The 16082-nt window shown below is 44.9% G+C and overlaps 1 protein-coding gene and 1 non-coding gene across 6 annotated transcripts in view; one reads left to right on the forward strand and one right to left on the reverse strand.

Annotated features, from left to right (window-relative positions):
- Nucleotides 1-16082, reverse strand: part of FLNB (filamin B) — a 136573-nt gene that overhangs the window by 80617 nt on the left and 39874 nt on the right. The window lies entirely within an intron of this gene.
- Nucleotides 3547-3619, forward strand: TRNAG-UCC (transfer RNA glycine (anticodon UCC)). The gene has a single exon. It is a non-coding gene; the product is annotated as a tRNA-Gly (tRNA).

The raw sequence follows: 16082 nt of genomic DNA on the forward strand, positions 1-16082 counted from the left end.
GCAAGCCACCTGAATGTTGGTTAAACACACGTCAAACTCCACTGAATGAAACTCAGCTGCAACCACATGAAAAATAAACTCACATGCTCTGGAGGAGTAAATGGCATGCCATTCAAAACTGAAAGGGTGGGGATTTCTTGTTTTTAATCAAACTGATTGTTTATTGTTATGTCCTCTTACAAAGGCGGGGGGAAAAAAACCCTCTTAAAACCCCACACCCAAACCCACAGAAATCAAACGTAATTTCATGGTTACAGATTCAGTCACAACAAGACTTGATCACAGAAAATGAGAGAGTAGAGACTATCGTGAACTGGCCAGTAAGACACATTGAATGTAAGTGATCCTCATTCAGAGTTAAGGTACCAGGGATTTTCTACGTGATGAACTGTACGACTAGCGTTTACACATGACTGTCCGCATAATTCCAGGACCCAGTGACAAATGAAAATGCAGGATTCTTCTGTCCAGAAGGATTAAGAATATCAAGACAGCAACAGCAGAGCATTAAATCAGGCACAGAACCCTCGTGAGTATGGGGCCCTGGACAGATGCCCAGGCTGTGCAACCACGAAGCCAGCTCTGCTTCTGAGGTCCTGTGGCCAATAAAGGAGCAGAGACCTGCATGAAACACTGAGCCCTCCACAGAATACGAGCATCCAAGGATGCTCATACTCATTCTGCTGGACCAACTGCCAGTCCTTGACCATAACTGAGATTTTTGGATTAGATGCCCTGTTACAAGTGTGTCTTTAAAGTGCTATTGATTACTGAGTTACTACCTATGGATGGCAAAAAAGAAAAAGAAAAAAATCGGGTCAAACAATTTTCCATGCCCATTTCCTTTATTCAACTTAAAGGGCAAAGAACAGTCTTGTGGGGGGTGGGGGGGGGGGAACGGCGGGGAGAGAAGCAGAGAGTATGCGTACTTATTGCTAATCAGGGAATCGGGTGTACCGGGCGGGGTCCGATCTTGCAGCAGGCAGAATCTGAACAGGTCAGAGTGTCACCCAGCCACGGGCATCAGCGTGCAAAGCTCAAACTTTCCTGAGTGATGTGCTAAATGCTTTTCAAATGCAAACTTGCAGATTTCATCCATAAATCAAAACATGAAACCAGTTTGCTCTATTTTTACCCAGCTTACACATGTTGGTTTAAAGGAATGAGACATGAGTCTTTCTCAAAACGATTTTGGGGGAAATATGACCCAGTAAAACTCGGAGTCAAATTTATGAAACGTACAATGCCCAGAACGTCTGTTTCCAATGAATTCAAGGTGGGTGTTCAAACGGGAAAGCCCCCATTAAGGTCTCATTGGGATAAATGATACTTTCGTTCTGCTATTCTGAGAAGCTAGAGGGAGAGCGATCCTCACGCCAAAAGCGATTTTGACAGGTGAGAGTTCAAATGCTTCACCGAGCTCTTGGAACAATAAAAAGATGGCGACTTGCCCAAAAGGCCTCCCGCATTCCCACCCACATGAAATAGGAGACTCCCTGCGCCTTGAAAATGAAAGGCTACACAGCGTCACAGTGTCCATGTGTAACCATCACAGCTGACTACAGAATTTGCAGCCGTGAACGTGCTCTGTGATGTTTATGTCAAGTGTAAACATGGAGCAGAGATGTAAAAAGAGGAAAGAGCCAGGTCAGCTGGAAGCCTTTTGGGCAGCATTCCACCTTCTGAGTTACTGAGAGCCTCTTTCAGGAATAAAAGAAGGCAACGCCCAATCTCCTAGAATCTGCTTAGATCAGGTTGGCAACTGGCCACAAGTTTCTCCTCCCCAAATTCAACCAATCAGTCCCCACATAAAAGGCTCCAGACAACACTAGCTCTCAAGCCACACACACCTTCTGTGAACATACCTTCTGAAACTACTTCAAATTAGCCTGAGTTACATGTAAGTGAGGGTAATGTTATTGCTTTTATATTTGTTTTTTTTGGGGGGGGGGGCGGTTTAAGCTAGAGAATTAAACTCAAGCTATTACAAATTCTAGGATGGGATGCTTTCACATCTTTTCAGCACATCAGTTCCCCAGTCCTGGTAAGCAGCATTCTGGAACGGGTGCAGTTATGAAGATAGAAACCAGCTACTCTTGGGCAATCTTCAGCACCATTTTAGAAATACCTCCTTTATGGACAAGTCCCCACCAGGTCAGAGAGATGATGCTGTTTCCCCTCTCTCTATTCTACAAGTAGAGTTGTGTGGACCCACACAACCATCAATACTCCTATTACCTTCACGATGTCAACCCTCTTTCCTGGCTATTGCCAGGGTGTCAGAAGTGGGGACCCAGGAGGAGAGGCCTGGGGGGACACCATCCCTTATAAGGACAGCAAGGCATTCACTAGTCACAGTGCAGCTGGCTGCCAGGTCAGAAGCAGACGACATGTGGCTGAAGGGGTCCAGGACAGGTAGGGGTTTCAGGAAACCTCCTTCTAATGTGCTTTTGGGGACAACTCATCAAGGCCTTGTGTGCATGCTCACATGCTTCAGTTGTGTCTGATATACTCTGTCTCAAGTCACATAGCCTTGGGCAGCGGGTGGGCCTCCTCCCAGCCCAGCATCACAGTCACTGAACGGGACCTGTCCTAAAAGAGGCCAGGCAGGTGATGCAAGGAACCTGGGTCCCAGAATAGGGTGTCCCACCAACCTAAAGACCAAAAAAATCCACTGTATTTTTCTAAAAAGCTCTTTGTCACAGCAGTTTGACTATAATAAGAGGATGCTCTGGGCTTTGAAGACCTGAAGTCACAGGGGCCTATTCCCATTTACGTCAGTAAGATAAACTATAGACCACAATGAAATAAGGGTGGATCAGGGCATGGGGTCAGCTGGATTTTTGATTCTGTTTCTTGCTCATGGACTACTCAAGGATGACAAAGGGGTTGTTTGAATGAACGCGTTTTACACATCCCTGCGTCAGAGTTCAGTTAAGAGAGTTCATTCAGAAGGCCTTTTCATGCTAGGAATTTTTCACGAGAAGATTCAGTAGGCCAAGAGTGGTCATTGGTGTTGGCACATGAGGTGAAAATCTTTCACTGAGTTGAGAAAGGTGCTGAGACCCCATCTAGATGTGAGAAAGACTGCTGAAATGGATTACGAATCCTGCCATGAACAAGGCACGAGGAATACAGAGACTCAGATTACTGTGCAGATTAGCAACGTCTGCCCTGGGCATGCCATGAGGAATGGTGACTAGGATTTCTTTGCAACAGAATAGAGTAAACCTTCTCAAAAATCCCTGATTCGAGGTTTCGTCTATATGTCCATAAAACATTTCTTGCATGTCACTTTAGACGTCAAATTTTCTAACTTGCCAGCTATTCCTTCTGTTCTTTCTCACTTGCTGGACAATTTTTGCTGAGAATAATTAGAACAAATTACAGTATTCCATAAACATCTTATTTTTATTTTGGTACACAGTTTCGGGTGGACTTTCAGGTCTTAGGTACTATGATAGTGCATTGCTTCATAATTTATCCCAAATACCTACTTTCTGATTAAGAGGTATCTTTTTATTTGAAAGTTACATTTCTGGGAATTCCCTGATGGTGCAGTGGTTAGGACTCTGTGCTTCCACTGCAGGGGGCCCAGGTTTGATCCCTGGTTGGGGAACTATCTGCATTATCCCAGTGGGTTTTCTTTTCAATGACATTTTTGAAAAGTTACCACTTTTGAGGATTATTCTATATTCAGTAATGAAGTCACACTGAACTAAACAAGATGGTTTATAGTAAAGTGCCTAGAAGATAGTAAATCTCTTTCCATTTACTATTAGAAAATCCCTGAAAAGTTAGAACAAGGAATCTAACCTGTTAGAAAGGTGAAAGAAAGAAGGAAAAATGGAAAGATGCTCCAAAATGGTCAAAGCAGTGCATCTAAACTAGCTTTTTGACCCTAAAACTTCAGGTCCCTGCATTAAGTCATTCCACTGCTGCCTCACAATTCTCCTGAGTGGCCAGCAGGAGAAGGGCCACAGGGATTTCTGAGCTTGAGCCCTGAGTCAAGGAGCCCAGAGTCCAGCCCCTGGGAGGTGCGGGTAAACCCCAGCGTGAGCTCTGGAGGCCTCAGCATGGAGGCGTCTGACCCTCTCTCACAGCTTCCGGCCACAAAAGCTCTGAGAACACGGCCAGCTGAAATAATAAACGCGGGCTGTGAATGGAGGCCCTCAGCACCTTTAACTCCAGCTCAGCTGGTCACTGTTCATCCTGTGCAGAGCCCAGAGGGAAGCCCGCAAGGAAAGGAGTACAGGCAGGAGGAGCGACCTGAGAAAGACTTCTGAACGCGTCCTGTCCTGACATCAACAGCGGCCAAAACAGTACAGCGGCCCTCGCCTGCAGACCTCGCCTCTGGGCCACAGGCACGGCCTCATGCGACCCTCACAGCAATCCATCAGGATGGCTTCTGCAGTTAACCCCATCTTACAGATGAGAAAGCAGAGGCTCACAGAGGGATCTCCCAAAAATGACACAGGAGAGCCTAAATTTAACCACAGCTCTCTCTGCTGCCTCTGAGCCCGAACTCTTTATTTTTTTTAATTCAGATACTGACACTGTGAGTTGCTCAGTCGTACCCAACTCTTTGTGACCCCATGGACTGCAGCCAACCAGGCTCCTCTGTCCAGGGGATTTTCCAGGCAAGGATACCGGAGGGGTTTGCCATTTCCTTCTCCAGGGGAATCTTCCTGACCCAGGGATTGAACCTGGGTCTCCTGCACTGCAGGAAGATTCTTTACCTACTGAGTTACCAGGGAATAGCTGGTGTAGGCGGGGAAGGCAATGGCAACCCACTCCAGTGTTCTTGCCAGGAGAATCCCAGGGACGGCGGAGCCTGGTGGGCTGCCGTCTATGGGGTCGCACAGAGTCGGACACGACTGAAGTGACTTAGCAGCGGCAGCAGCAGCTGATCTAGGACATGCTGGCATTAAACAAAAAAAAATCCCATCAAGGATTTCTTTTTTCTTTCCCATTCAGGAACTACAACATGCTTCTCAGATATCAAAACCCAGTGCTTATTTTTATTATCAATACTACTCTAAAGAGAAAGAGGATAAAGCAGAACTATTTCTTTCAGTGCAGAAAGTCATCAAGCTATATAGATATTTTCTAAAGTCTTCTGTAATAGTAATGTTAACTGATGAAAATGCATTTATGCATCATTTTAGCAAGAAAAAAAATTATGGAATTCCCCAGAGCCCAAACTCTTATCCTCCCTACTCTGCTGAACACACATGATGTCATGAGAGCTCTCACGAGGCAAGCACAGTTATGACTCTCATTCTACAGATGGGGAGACTGTGCATAGGGATACGACCCACCCCTGGGCAGCATGGCCAGCAAGCAGCTGTGCTTGGGAGGGGAATGCAGCAGGCCTTCTGATCTGGCCCATCATTCCCGCCACCCCTGAACTGCTAAGGCTCTAGGAAAAGAACGTGGTAAATAGCACAGAAAACAGCACAAGTCCTGGGAGGTGCAAGCAGGAGTCAGGGCGGGATCATTAGTCCCCTTTGCCTCAACCATGACTCCTCAGCCTCAGCTGCACCCTAGGGACTGGAGAGTCTAAAGATCCCCACCCTGGCCCTTCATCTGGCAAGTCCTCCATGCAGAACAGCTGCTCGGCAGGGAAACTGAGTTAGAAGGGAGATGACTCAGCTCTGCTCTTGTGGACCCAAACCAATAGATTAACCTGCATTTTCCCTGGAAAACAGAAATTAGGACGCATTCTTGAAAAGCTCCCTTTACTCATTTATTCTTGCAGCCAACAAATAACTTCCTAACTGCCTACTGGGTGTCAGGCCCTGTGCCAAATGCAAATTACACTTTAAAATAAGAAAATAAGTTAGATTGCCTTTAAAATATTTCACAAAAAGATACAGCATCATTATAATGAAAACCAGCATTACCTCCCCACTCCAAGGCAAGACACTGAAGACCTTTTAAGGCGAAAAAAGAAAAAGAAAAGAAAAACAAACAAACGCACATAATTTTTTGCCTTTTGTGTCTCATGCTAGGCCATGTCCCCTGAGGGTTCTTTATTCCTTTTACAATTAAGAATAAAAGCTAAAAAATAATAACGATGATAAATAGGATAGGGATTCATTCTTCTACTGCAAACTTGTAAAAGCTGAGGCTTGTTACAAAAATCAGACCAAGGTGACTTCCTCACTTTGAAAAGGGAGAAATCAGTTTGCATTTTTCCCCCATACCTCACCTCATGTTACAACTCATATGAACCAGTTATAGAAATGGCAGCCTGCCCAAAGATTGTGAAGTCATAAAAGGAACAAAACTCCCAATTTAAAGTCTTGAATGGGAACCAAGCTGAGGGAAATTCCAAATAATTTATGACTGCTGGCTCTCACCATTACCAACAGAAAGAAGATGAAGTTGGAGGAGAGGAAGTTCTCAAGAGACAGATACCTATATTGCCATTTTCTGTATCGCGTCTTCAGCTCTGTTGAAGGCTGGGATTTGTTCCCCTTGAATTTGGACCTTCAACCCACAATTACATGAGCCCGTGGATACACATGCCACCCAATCACAACAGAGCTGTCTCAGCCCAGATATGGGGCTCCTTCCTGTAAATTAATTCCACACCACCAGCATCTCCCCCTCCACCGTGTAAAAAACATGGGCGTGGGGGGCAGGGCTGAACCTACTGAAACAAAGGGGAGCTCACTTGCTGAAATAACTGGCGGCCAAGTAACCCAGAGGCCAGGGATGAGCCTGGTCCGCCTCCCAGGCGCAGCCACGCGCTGGCCGTGGGACTAGGACAGTTCGACCCTGCTGCCTCTTCATCTGTAATATGAGCGTCATAACTGGACTCTCGTCTCATTTCTCATCAAACAGCTGTGAGATATCGTAGTAAAGCAGGTAGCAGTCTGACCGATGAGGGTTCCGCCACTTCAGCAAGGGCTATGACAACTACCACTTTGTCACTGTAAACACACACGAGTGTGGGGACTTCCCCACGTCCCGTGAGCGCGGGGGACGATTCACTGCCATTCAATTCTGGTTCAAGACCGCTCAGAGCCCAATACCCCAGAACTCCGCCTTCCAACGCAGCATTCCATCTGCTAACAACCACAAAAGCCAGCCCATCAGGGACCCAGGATTAAGCCTGATAGAATCAAGATGTTCTTTGCTCAGCGAGCTGCTGAATGAACTGGCAGTTTGCTAAAATCTGCAGGCCACCCCGACTCCTCCAGCAGATTCCTAAGAAGTCTGCAGAGGCCAGACTGGGCCACTGCTGACAGAAAATTAAAAGCAAGGTCAAAAAATTCAATTGGAGGTGCAACGTATTCAGCGAGGTTCCCTAACGTGATTTCTTTTCCTAGTGGGGGAAAGAGGAGGTCTGGTCATTGAAGTGACCTTTAACCATTAAAGCAGTTTATAACTATAATAAAATGCGGGTGGGACGGGGGAGAGCAGAGACTGAAAACAATTTAAATGCCTTCCCAAGAATAAATGGTTAAATAAAGGTTATAGAACATTCTCGTGCAGGAGAATAACAGGCCTCTGTGAAAAGAATGAGAAAGATACGTGTGTTCCAGCAGAGATGGGCCTCCATGATATATTAAGGGAACAGGGCAATGTGTAGAAAAGCTTAGTTCATGCAATCCTGTTTTTGACAAGGCATGACTCTGCGTCTGAGCAGAAAGATCTGGAAGCCTGCACAACAAACAGTGCTCACTGGCTCTCCCTGGGAAAAAGACTCAGGGTGATGGCAAAGATGGGCTTTCTTTTCTGTTGTTGTTACATGTTCCTATGTTGTTTGAATTTTTTTTTTTTAATTTAAACCTTACTCTTTTTTTTGTGTTCTTTTTTTAACTTATTTTGTATTGGGATGTAGATGATTAAGAATGTTGTGATAGTTTTCAGTGAACAACGAAGGGACTCGGCCATACAAATATGTATATCCATTCTCCCCTAAATTCCCCTCCACTTTTATAATAAATTTTGACAAACATTCCGCAGAAGAAAGCAGCATAGTAATGCAAACGTTAAGGAGCGCTTCATTTGGACAAAGTTGCTTGTTGGGATCTATAGGCATTGATGTGGGGAAATTGACAGGTTTTATCCAATGATGAAAGCCATGGGTATGACAGGTTGGAAATGGAGTAAAGGGGTGGCTAACCAGGGGAAATGACATAATTGGGTTCATATATTTATAAAACTGCTCTAGAAGAGATATTTCCCACCAACATTGCCATTGCATCTGAGTAGAGAAGCAGGGGACAGGGGTGAGGGAAGCAGGAGGGAGCCAGTTTCTCATCTTTTCACAACACCCTTGATCTTTACCACAGGCAATGATACCAATCACCAAATGAATACAGGAGGCTTTTCAGGCTTGCAAGGCTGTCCTTGTGGTGACTTCCTCTGCTCATTTTCTCACAGTTGGCCATCCAATTGCCTTCCCATTCCTCAGCTAGGTACACCTATCCCAGACAAGCAAGCTCCATGCCTCAGGAGGTGGCCTTTGGCCACTTCCAAATAGCTTGCCGGAGGAGTGGAAGATGTTGAGGATTACATTGCACAGAGATGGAGACATCTGGGTGCCTCTGGGCATGTCTTTCAAGCTAACCAAAAAAAAAAAAAAACAACCAGCCACCTTCCTGCTCCCTTCACATCCCTGTTGCCTGAGAGTGTCCTTCCCATGATGCAGAGGCCCAGCCTCTCAGTTATACATGAAGACCTGGGGTCCAGCGCAGAGCAATCCCTCCCACTGGCTTCTCATTACTGCTTTAGGAAGTATCACTGTTAGCCCCATTTTCCAGATGCAAAAACCGGTAAGACGACAAGTCATGTCCAGAGTCACGTAGCCCGTAAGTGGAGGAGGGGATCTGAACTCCAGTGTCTGCACTGATCGTTCCGTCTGGAGACAAGCCTGGGGCCACGGAGAAGGGGACCCAGACACGGCCATGATGGTATCGCAAAGGCTTTCAAAACTGGCAAAAGTCAAGGAGGAAATAAATGCTGAGGGCTTACATCATCCTCCTAAAAGAGATTTACCGCCGGGCCCCTGACCTCTGTCCCATGATAAATGGCCATGGCAGTAAGATAAACAGACTGAGCACATAGCAGGTCGACTTTGCTGCTAAAATGGGAACACATCCTAACATTCCTGAGGCACAGAGTCCGAGTGCAGGGCCAGTGAGTGACACATTAAATACCCAAAACATCACCCAACTGCAGCTGCCGCCGTTGCTAGAGACACACATCCTACTGTCAAATGTCTTCATCACCAGTTCTTCATCTAAAGAGTCCCACTCTTGGGTCAGAATCTGCTTCCTGCCTTAGCAAGAACACCAGCTCTGCCTGTACTTGGCTCTGAGGCATATCTGTCCCACAAGTCATATTCAGAAACCTGGCTCTGTCTTCTGACCACCTGGGTCATTTTCAGTTCAGTTCAGTCACATCCGACTATTTACAACCCCATGGACTGCAGCATGCCATGCTTCCCTGTCCGTCACCAACTCCCAGAGCTTGCTCAAACTCATGTCCATGGAGTCGGTGATGCCATGCAACCATCTCATCCTCTGTTGTCCCCTTCTCCTCCCGCCTTTAATCTTTCCCAGCATCTGGGTCTTTTCCAGTGAGTCAGTTCTTTGCATCAAGTGGCCAAAGTATTGGAGCTTCAGCATCACTCCTTCCAGTGAATATTCAGGACTGATTTCCTTTATGATGGACTGGTTTGATCTCCTTGCTGTCCAAGGGACTCTCAAGAGTCTTCTCCAACACCACAGTTCAAAAGCATCAATTCTTTAGTGTGCAGCTTTCTTTATGGTCCAACTCTTACATCCATACATGACTACTGGAAAAACCACAGCTTTCACTAGATGGACCTTTGTTGGCAAAGTAATGTCTCTGCTTTTTAACATGCTGTCTAGGTTGGTCATAGCTTTTCTTCCAAGAAGCAAGTCTTTTCATTTCATGGCTGCAGTCACCATCTGCAGTGATTTTGGAGCCCAGGAAAATAAAGTCTGTCACTGTTTCCATTGTTTCCCCATTTATTTGCCATGAAATGATGTGACTGGATGCCATGATCTTCGTTTTTTGAATGCTGAGTTTTAAGCCAACTTTTACACTCTCCTCTTTCACTTCCATCAAGAGGTTATTTAGTTTCTCTTTGCTTCCTGCCATAAGGGTGCTATCATCTGTATATCTGAGGCTATTGATATTTCTCCCAGCAATCATGATTCCAGCTTGTGCTTCATCCAGCCTGGCATTTCACATGATGTACTCTGCATATAAGTTAAATAAGCAGGGTGACAATATACAGCCTTGACATACTCCTTTCCCAATTTGGAACCAGTCTGTTGTTCCATGTCAGGTTCTAACTGTTGCTTCTTGACCTGCATACAGACTTCTCAGGAGGCAGGTAAGGCAGTCTGGTAGTCCCATCTCTTTCAGAATTTTCCAGTTTGTTGTTATCCACACAATCAAAGGCTTTAATGTAGTCCATGAAGCAGAAGTAGATGTTTTTCTGGGCCATTTACTTGTCTTTCCCCCACCCCCTCTTACACAAACTTTTTCTCTTTAGTCAAATGAATGAAAGAAGGAGTGGATGATGCACTAGTTGTTTTTTTGTTTAAACTACCTGTGGAAATAGGCACATAACTGTTACAACTTTAAATGTAAGTTGCATAACACCTGAAAACATCTTGAGTACCACAAGCACCACAACTTAGAAATGAGTGCACTAGACACTAACCGGTTTTCTAAGACAAAAAGCTTTCTGTGGTCAAATAAGCTGAAGACATATGGAACTGAACAATTTTAAACTGCAGCAGGACTTCTCAGAGCCTTTAATAGCCAAATGTACCTGGATAATCTTCAAGAGAACACTAAGATGTCACTCAGTATTTTCCCAACTTTATGTGACTAGATAACTTTTTAAATACTATCCTAAAGGACACTATTAGTCTCCAGAAGATATTTTGGAAAGTCTACATTAAACTGCCTACAGATCTCTATAAATACTTCTCCTAAATCCTCCCATAGGCTAGGAAATTATGTTTTAAGAAACTGGTAGGTGGGGGGTGAAGGAGACAGACAAGAGACACAAAAAGAAAACAGGAAATAAGTTAAAAAGGCTGTCTTTAATCTACAACTGTTGTGGTGGCAGTAATTAAGAAACTAGAATCTTGTGACTTGGAAGCCACCAGTTTCACAGATAAAGGCAAGGTCTCAAAAGGTCGGTTCTCATTGATAGTGTCAAAGGGGAGCACACTCCTTAACCACAGTGTTTATGAAATTCTGGCCAAAACCCACTCACTTAAAAACCACACTAAGAAACATCTTACTGATCTGTGCAAACTAATTCTTTTTTTTTTTTTGAATACTAATTCTTAAACAGAGACAAGCCAGACTCCTTCTGCCTGTGTTTGCCTCAGAGCTTCTAATGTCAAAATCCTTCAGACAATGCATTGTTAAGCATGAAGCGTCAGAGACTGAACCCAGCAATTTGGACTGGGAGAAATGGGGGGTGCGGTGGGGGCTGTCATCCTGATGTGAGCAAGAGGAATATTAAATTATGTGATCTGGGGAAATCGCCAGAACCTCCACCCAAATTCCACTTAGCTCTCAATGTTCTATACAGGGGAGTTGGGAGAACTTAAGGAAAAGTTAACAAAGATATTTGTGAAATAATTGAACCAAACCCAAGTAGCATTCCTAGTTGCTACCGAGGAATGAAATACTCATAAGCATAATAACAGCAAATAGCCACACAGTGTGGGTGCTAATTAAATCCACTCTGTGTAGTTCAGGATCCAAATCTGAGGTTTACCCAACTGTAATAAAGCGTCCTAGGGTCAGAACCCAACTCTGTCTGCAGCATCAATGTGATCCTGGCACTCAGTAGGATGCCAGGAAAAAGAAGGTATCTTCTTTTCTATCTTTTTTAGGAAAAAGAAGGTATCTTCTACCCAAGCAACAACCACCCACTCATCATTAAACCAACCAGTCAACAACCCACTGACCCAAGCACTACAACCACTCCCCACAGCAGATTCTGACTCAGCTGCAGAAGTCGCCCTGGGGCCCTTTAGTGAGATAGGTCAAGAGCTCTGTGACCTCAACTAGGTATGGTCTACAAGCTTGAAGAAGTCAAAAGTCAGACCTTTCACCCTTCATCTTCCCAAAAAAGATTTTTGGGGGTTTACGTCCCTCAGTGGGGATTTGAGGCAGGAGACAGATGACCCCCCCCCCCCATCCCCACCCCACAGGATAAAGCAATTGGAGATTCATTCCCTATTGCCCAAAACTCCAAGATAAGAAGAGCAGGACAATTAAGGGAGAAGGCTGGGCCCAACCCAGACCACATATTTCTCGTTCTTGAAGTCAGGAGACCTCCCTGACCACACATGTGCAGAAAGGCTCCTGGGAGGCCAAAGGGGAGTTATGTCAAGGAACATTCTACCCAGAAGCCTGTTCAGTAAAATCCGTCTTGGCTAAGAGATAACTGCACACATGTGGGAGGGTCCTGAGATATCCCAAACATGGACTGTGAACCAAGCAAATAAAAATGACTGGCCAAAAGAAACCGGAAGAAATACCCCATAAATTAATTCAGACCACTACAAGGGCACAGCTCAGGGACTCTCCCTCTGAATCTGCCCACGTGTCTATCCACACACACTGTATTTTTTTTCCTCTTAATAAATGCTTTGCTTCACTGCTTTCCGTCTTTGTGGAAATTCTTTTCTGCAAAGTCGAAGGCCAGGGCCCTTGTCACTGACCATTGACCAAGTAGACAGGATCTGGTGTTTTCACCACCATGACCTAGCCTCAGTCTGGCTGGGAACCCAAGCCCTGCTTCAAACCATCACAGGCTGAGGCCACCCGAGATCTTCACCAGCCAATCTGACCAGACAACCAGTAATCAACAAATCTACTACACAGCCAATTATCAAGCCCGACTGGATCCCCTTAACAACCCTCCCTCACCAAATCCCCTCTCTCCTCCAATACTGCTGGCCACCTCTGAATGCATCCCCAGCTCACCATCCATCAGCTAATATCAGGCCCACTTCACTGGCTACTTGATCTAAGCCCACATATCAAAACTCTACCCAAATCTTCCCACTGACCCTACCAGGGCTGCCTCACGGCCCTCAGGCACAGCTCCTTGTCAGGGATCTACAATTTGAAAGCTGGTAACAGGCAGATTGAGGGAATTGGTACTCCAAAATAAGAAAAGCAAAAGAAATTGAAATTAATAAATGTTTTATTAAATTCCTGAATATAACATTATATATTCTTTAGCAATTGTTAACTTTGGCATTCACAGAAATTTCATTACACATTTTTCCCCAAATTTTTTGGCCACATCACAAAACATGTGGGATATTAGTCCTCCGACCAAGGATCAAATCCACACCAGTGGAAGCATGGAGTCTTAACCACTGGACTGCCAGGGTAGTCCTAAATTTCACTACATTTTGAAAATGAGTTATAGGTTAGTTTTCTCATATCCCAAGAATCCCCAAATATGTATCATGACTGCTGAAACATCAGTCAGTAGCAACATAGAGAAGTATTCATAGCCAAATAATATAACACAGCACAGATATAAGCAGAAGTAAAACTATTTTCTTTTACGTTTCAAATTACTATACAACATTACACATAAATATATTGTTTTTGCAAAGTGAGAGACGGGTGTGTTTTATTATAGTTGATAAGATGGGCTCAGGGCCAAAATTCTCAAAACATCCTAGCAACTCTGGACACAGTCCAAATTCCTCTGCAAGGTCTCAGGCCCCTTGCAGCAGGTCCCTGCCTGGCTCCCCACTAGCCCTCACCCCACGCCTCCATACGTCCTCCTCCCTGCCCCAGCGGCTGGGCCAGCAGCCACCTTGCACATCCTTCCAGGTCTTTGCACAGGCTGTCCCTCCGCAGGGAATGCCCTCCTCTCCCACCGTTCACTCCGTGGCTCTTTCTTAGTCACTGTTGTTCAAGGTTCAGTCTCCTCTGACACATTCCCTTTCCCTTTGGCATCACGCTTCATGATATATATCAAGAATATCCCAGACTTCCCAGGTGGTTCAGTGGTAAAGAATCCCCCTGCCAGTTCAGGAGACAGAGGTTCGATCCTAGATCCGGGAAGATCCTACATGCCGTGGAGCAGCTAAGTCCGTGAGCCACAACTACTGAGTCCACGCTCTAGAGCCCATGAAGCCCAAGCACCTAGAACCTGTGCTCTGCAACGAGAGAAGCTTGCACAGCGCAACGAAGAGAAGTCCCTGCTCATCCCAATTAGAGAAAGCCAGCACAGAGTAACGAAGACCCAGTGCAGCCAAAAAAGTAAAAAAATATTCTCTCACAAACGAGAGAGAAGTGGAACTAGAATGAAGTTAAGTGTCCAAGACATTTAGCAAGATAAGCCACCATCCTCAACTGGCCTCTAACTTCCCATGACTGATGGCCTAAGTCAAGGGCTCTTGCAGGGGAAGGTGGGGTAGCTGGGGTTGGGGCGGGAGAAGGTCATGAACTAGAATAGGAAAAAATGTTTAATCTTTGTGTTCAGTAACCTCTGACTACAATGTAGCAAGTCTTTTCTATATGAATGTAGACCATAAAACACAGGTGTATTATTAGAAGCACCTGTGGTTTTGCCACCAATGAAATCAGTCTGTTCCCATCATATTACAGTGTCAGCAATATCTCAAAATATCCTCTGTACTCAACACTATGTCCAAATTATGACAGCCATTAGACTTGCTCCTAGATTTTGTTACTAAACATTTCAATACAGATGTGCATTTATTACTAGGTCCAAAATTTATTTCTGGCAACTGTATTTCAACATAGCTGGTTTCCTTTGTAACCCCATGTATATTATCTGATGCATAAAGAAAAAATGCAGTCTTCAGAGAGTCACAGGAGTCTAAGACACACTAAAGCAAGAATCCTGGCTCCAATTAATAATTTTCAGAACCAGAAGTTAGAGGACTTCAGTGACGGACGTTTTGTTAAATGGACCACAGATCAGTGGAACTGTATCTGCCAGGGCAAGGCCTCATTTTGTCTCTCATGGGGACACTTGGAGGTCACTATGAATGGGTGTCCTCACCAACATGGCCCACCTACCAACACCCTAGTTATCCTCTCAGGCCATAGATACAGCCATTTATGTTTCTTTCAGCCTGGACAGCTTCTGTTGTTCCCCTGGGTCTATAGTAGGGAACCTGAAAACTTTTCCTGTTAAAAGGCCAGAGATGCTTGTTCCTTGGAAGAAAAGCTATGACAAACCTAGACAGCATATTAAAAAACAGATATCACTGTGCCAACAAAGATCCATATAGTCAAAGCTATGGTTTTCCCAGTAGTCATGTACGGATGTGAGAGTTGAACCATAAAGAAGGCTGAGTGCCAAAGAATTGATGCTTTTGAACTGTGGTGTTGGACAAGTCCCTTGGATGGCAAGGAGATCCAACCAGTTAATCCTAAAGAAAATCAGTCCTGAGTGTTCATTGGAAGGACTGATGTTGAAGCTGAAACTCCAACACTTTGGCCACCTGACGCGAAGAGCTGATTCACTGGAAAAGACCCTGATGCTGGGAAAGGTTGAAGACAAAAGGAGGAGGAGGGTGGCAGAGGATGAGATGGTGAGATAGCATCACTGAGTCAATGGACATGAATTTCAGCAAACTCCAGGAAACAGTAGAGGACAGAGGAGCCTGGTGTGGTACCATCCATGGGGTTGCAAAGAATCAGACACAACCTAGCAACTGAACACCAAGTTTTAGGTTTGACCGGCCATAACGTCTCTGTTGGAACTATTCGAAACTACTGCCTGAGAAAGTGGAGACAACAAGCAGGAATGGGTGCGGTCTGTGCGCCAATAAAATTTTATAAGAACAGGCAGGGGCCAAATTTGGCCCCACAGACCATAGTTCAAACTACAGCACCACTACTAACAGCAGAATTGTTCAGAAGAACTTTCTGCCATGATGGAAATGCTTTACATGTGTACCTTCTAATACAGTAGCCACAAGCCACACAGGACTATTGAGCACTTGAAATGTGGTTAGTGTGACTGAAGTGTTCAACTGTACATTTTATTTAATTTG

The sequence above is a fragment of the Dama dama genome, chromosome 24 (genome assembly GCF_033118175.1).
Source record: "Dama dama isolate Ldn47 chromosome 24, ASM3311817v1, whole genome shotgun sequence".
NCBI classification, from domain to species: Eukaryota; Metazoa; Chordata; class Mammalia; order Artiodactyla; family Cervidae; genus Dama; species Dama dama.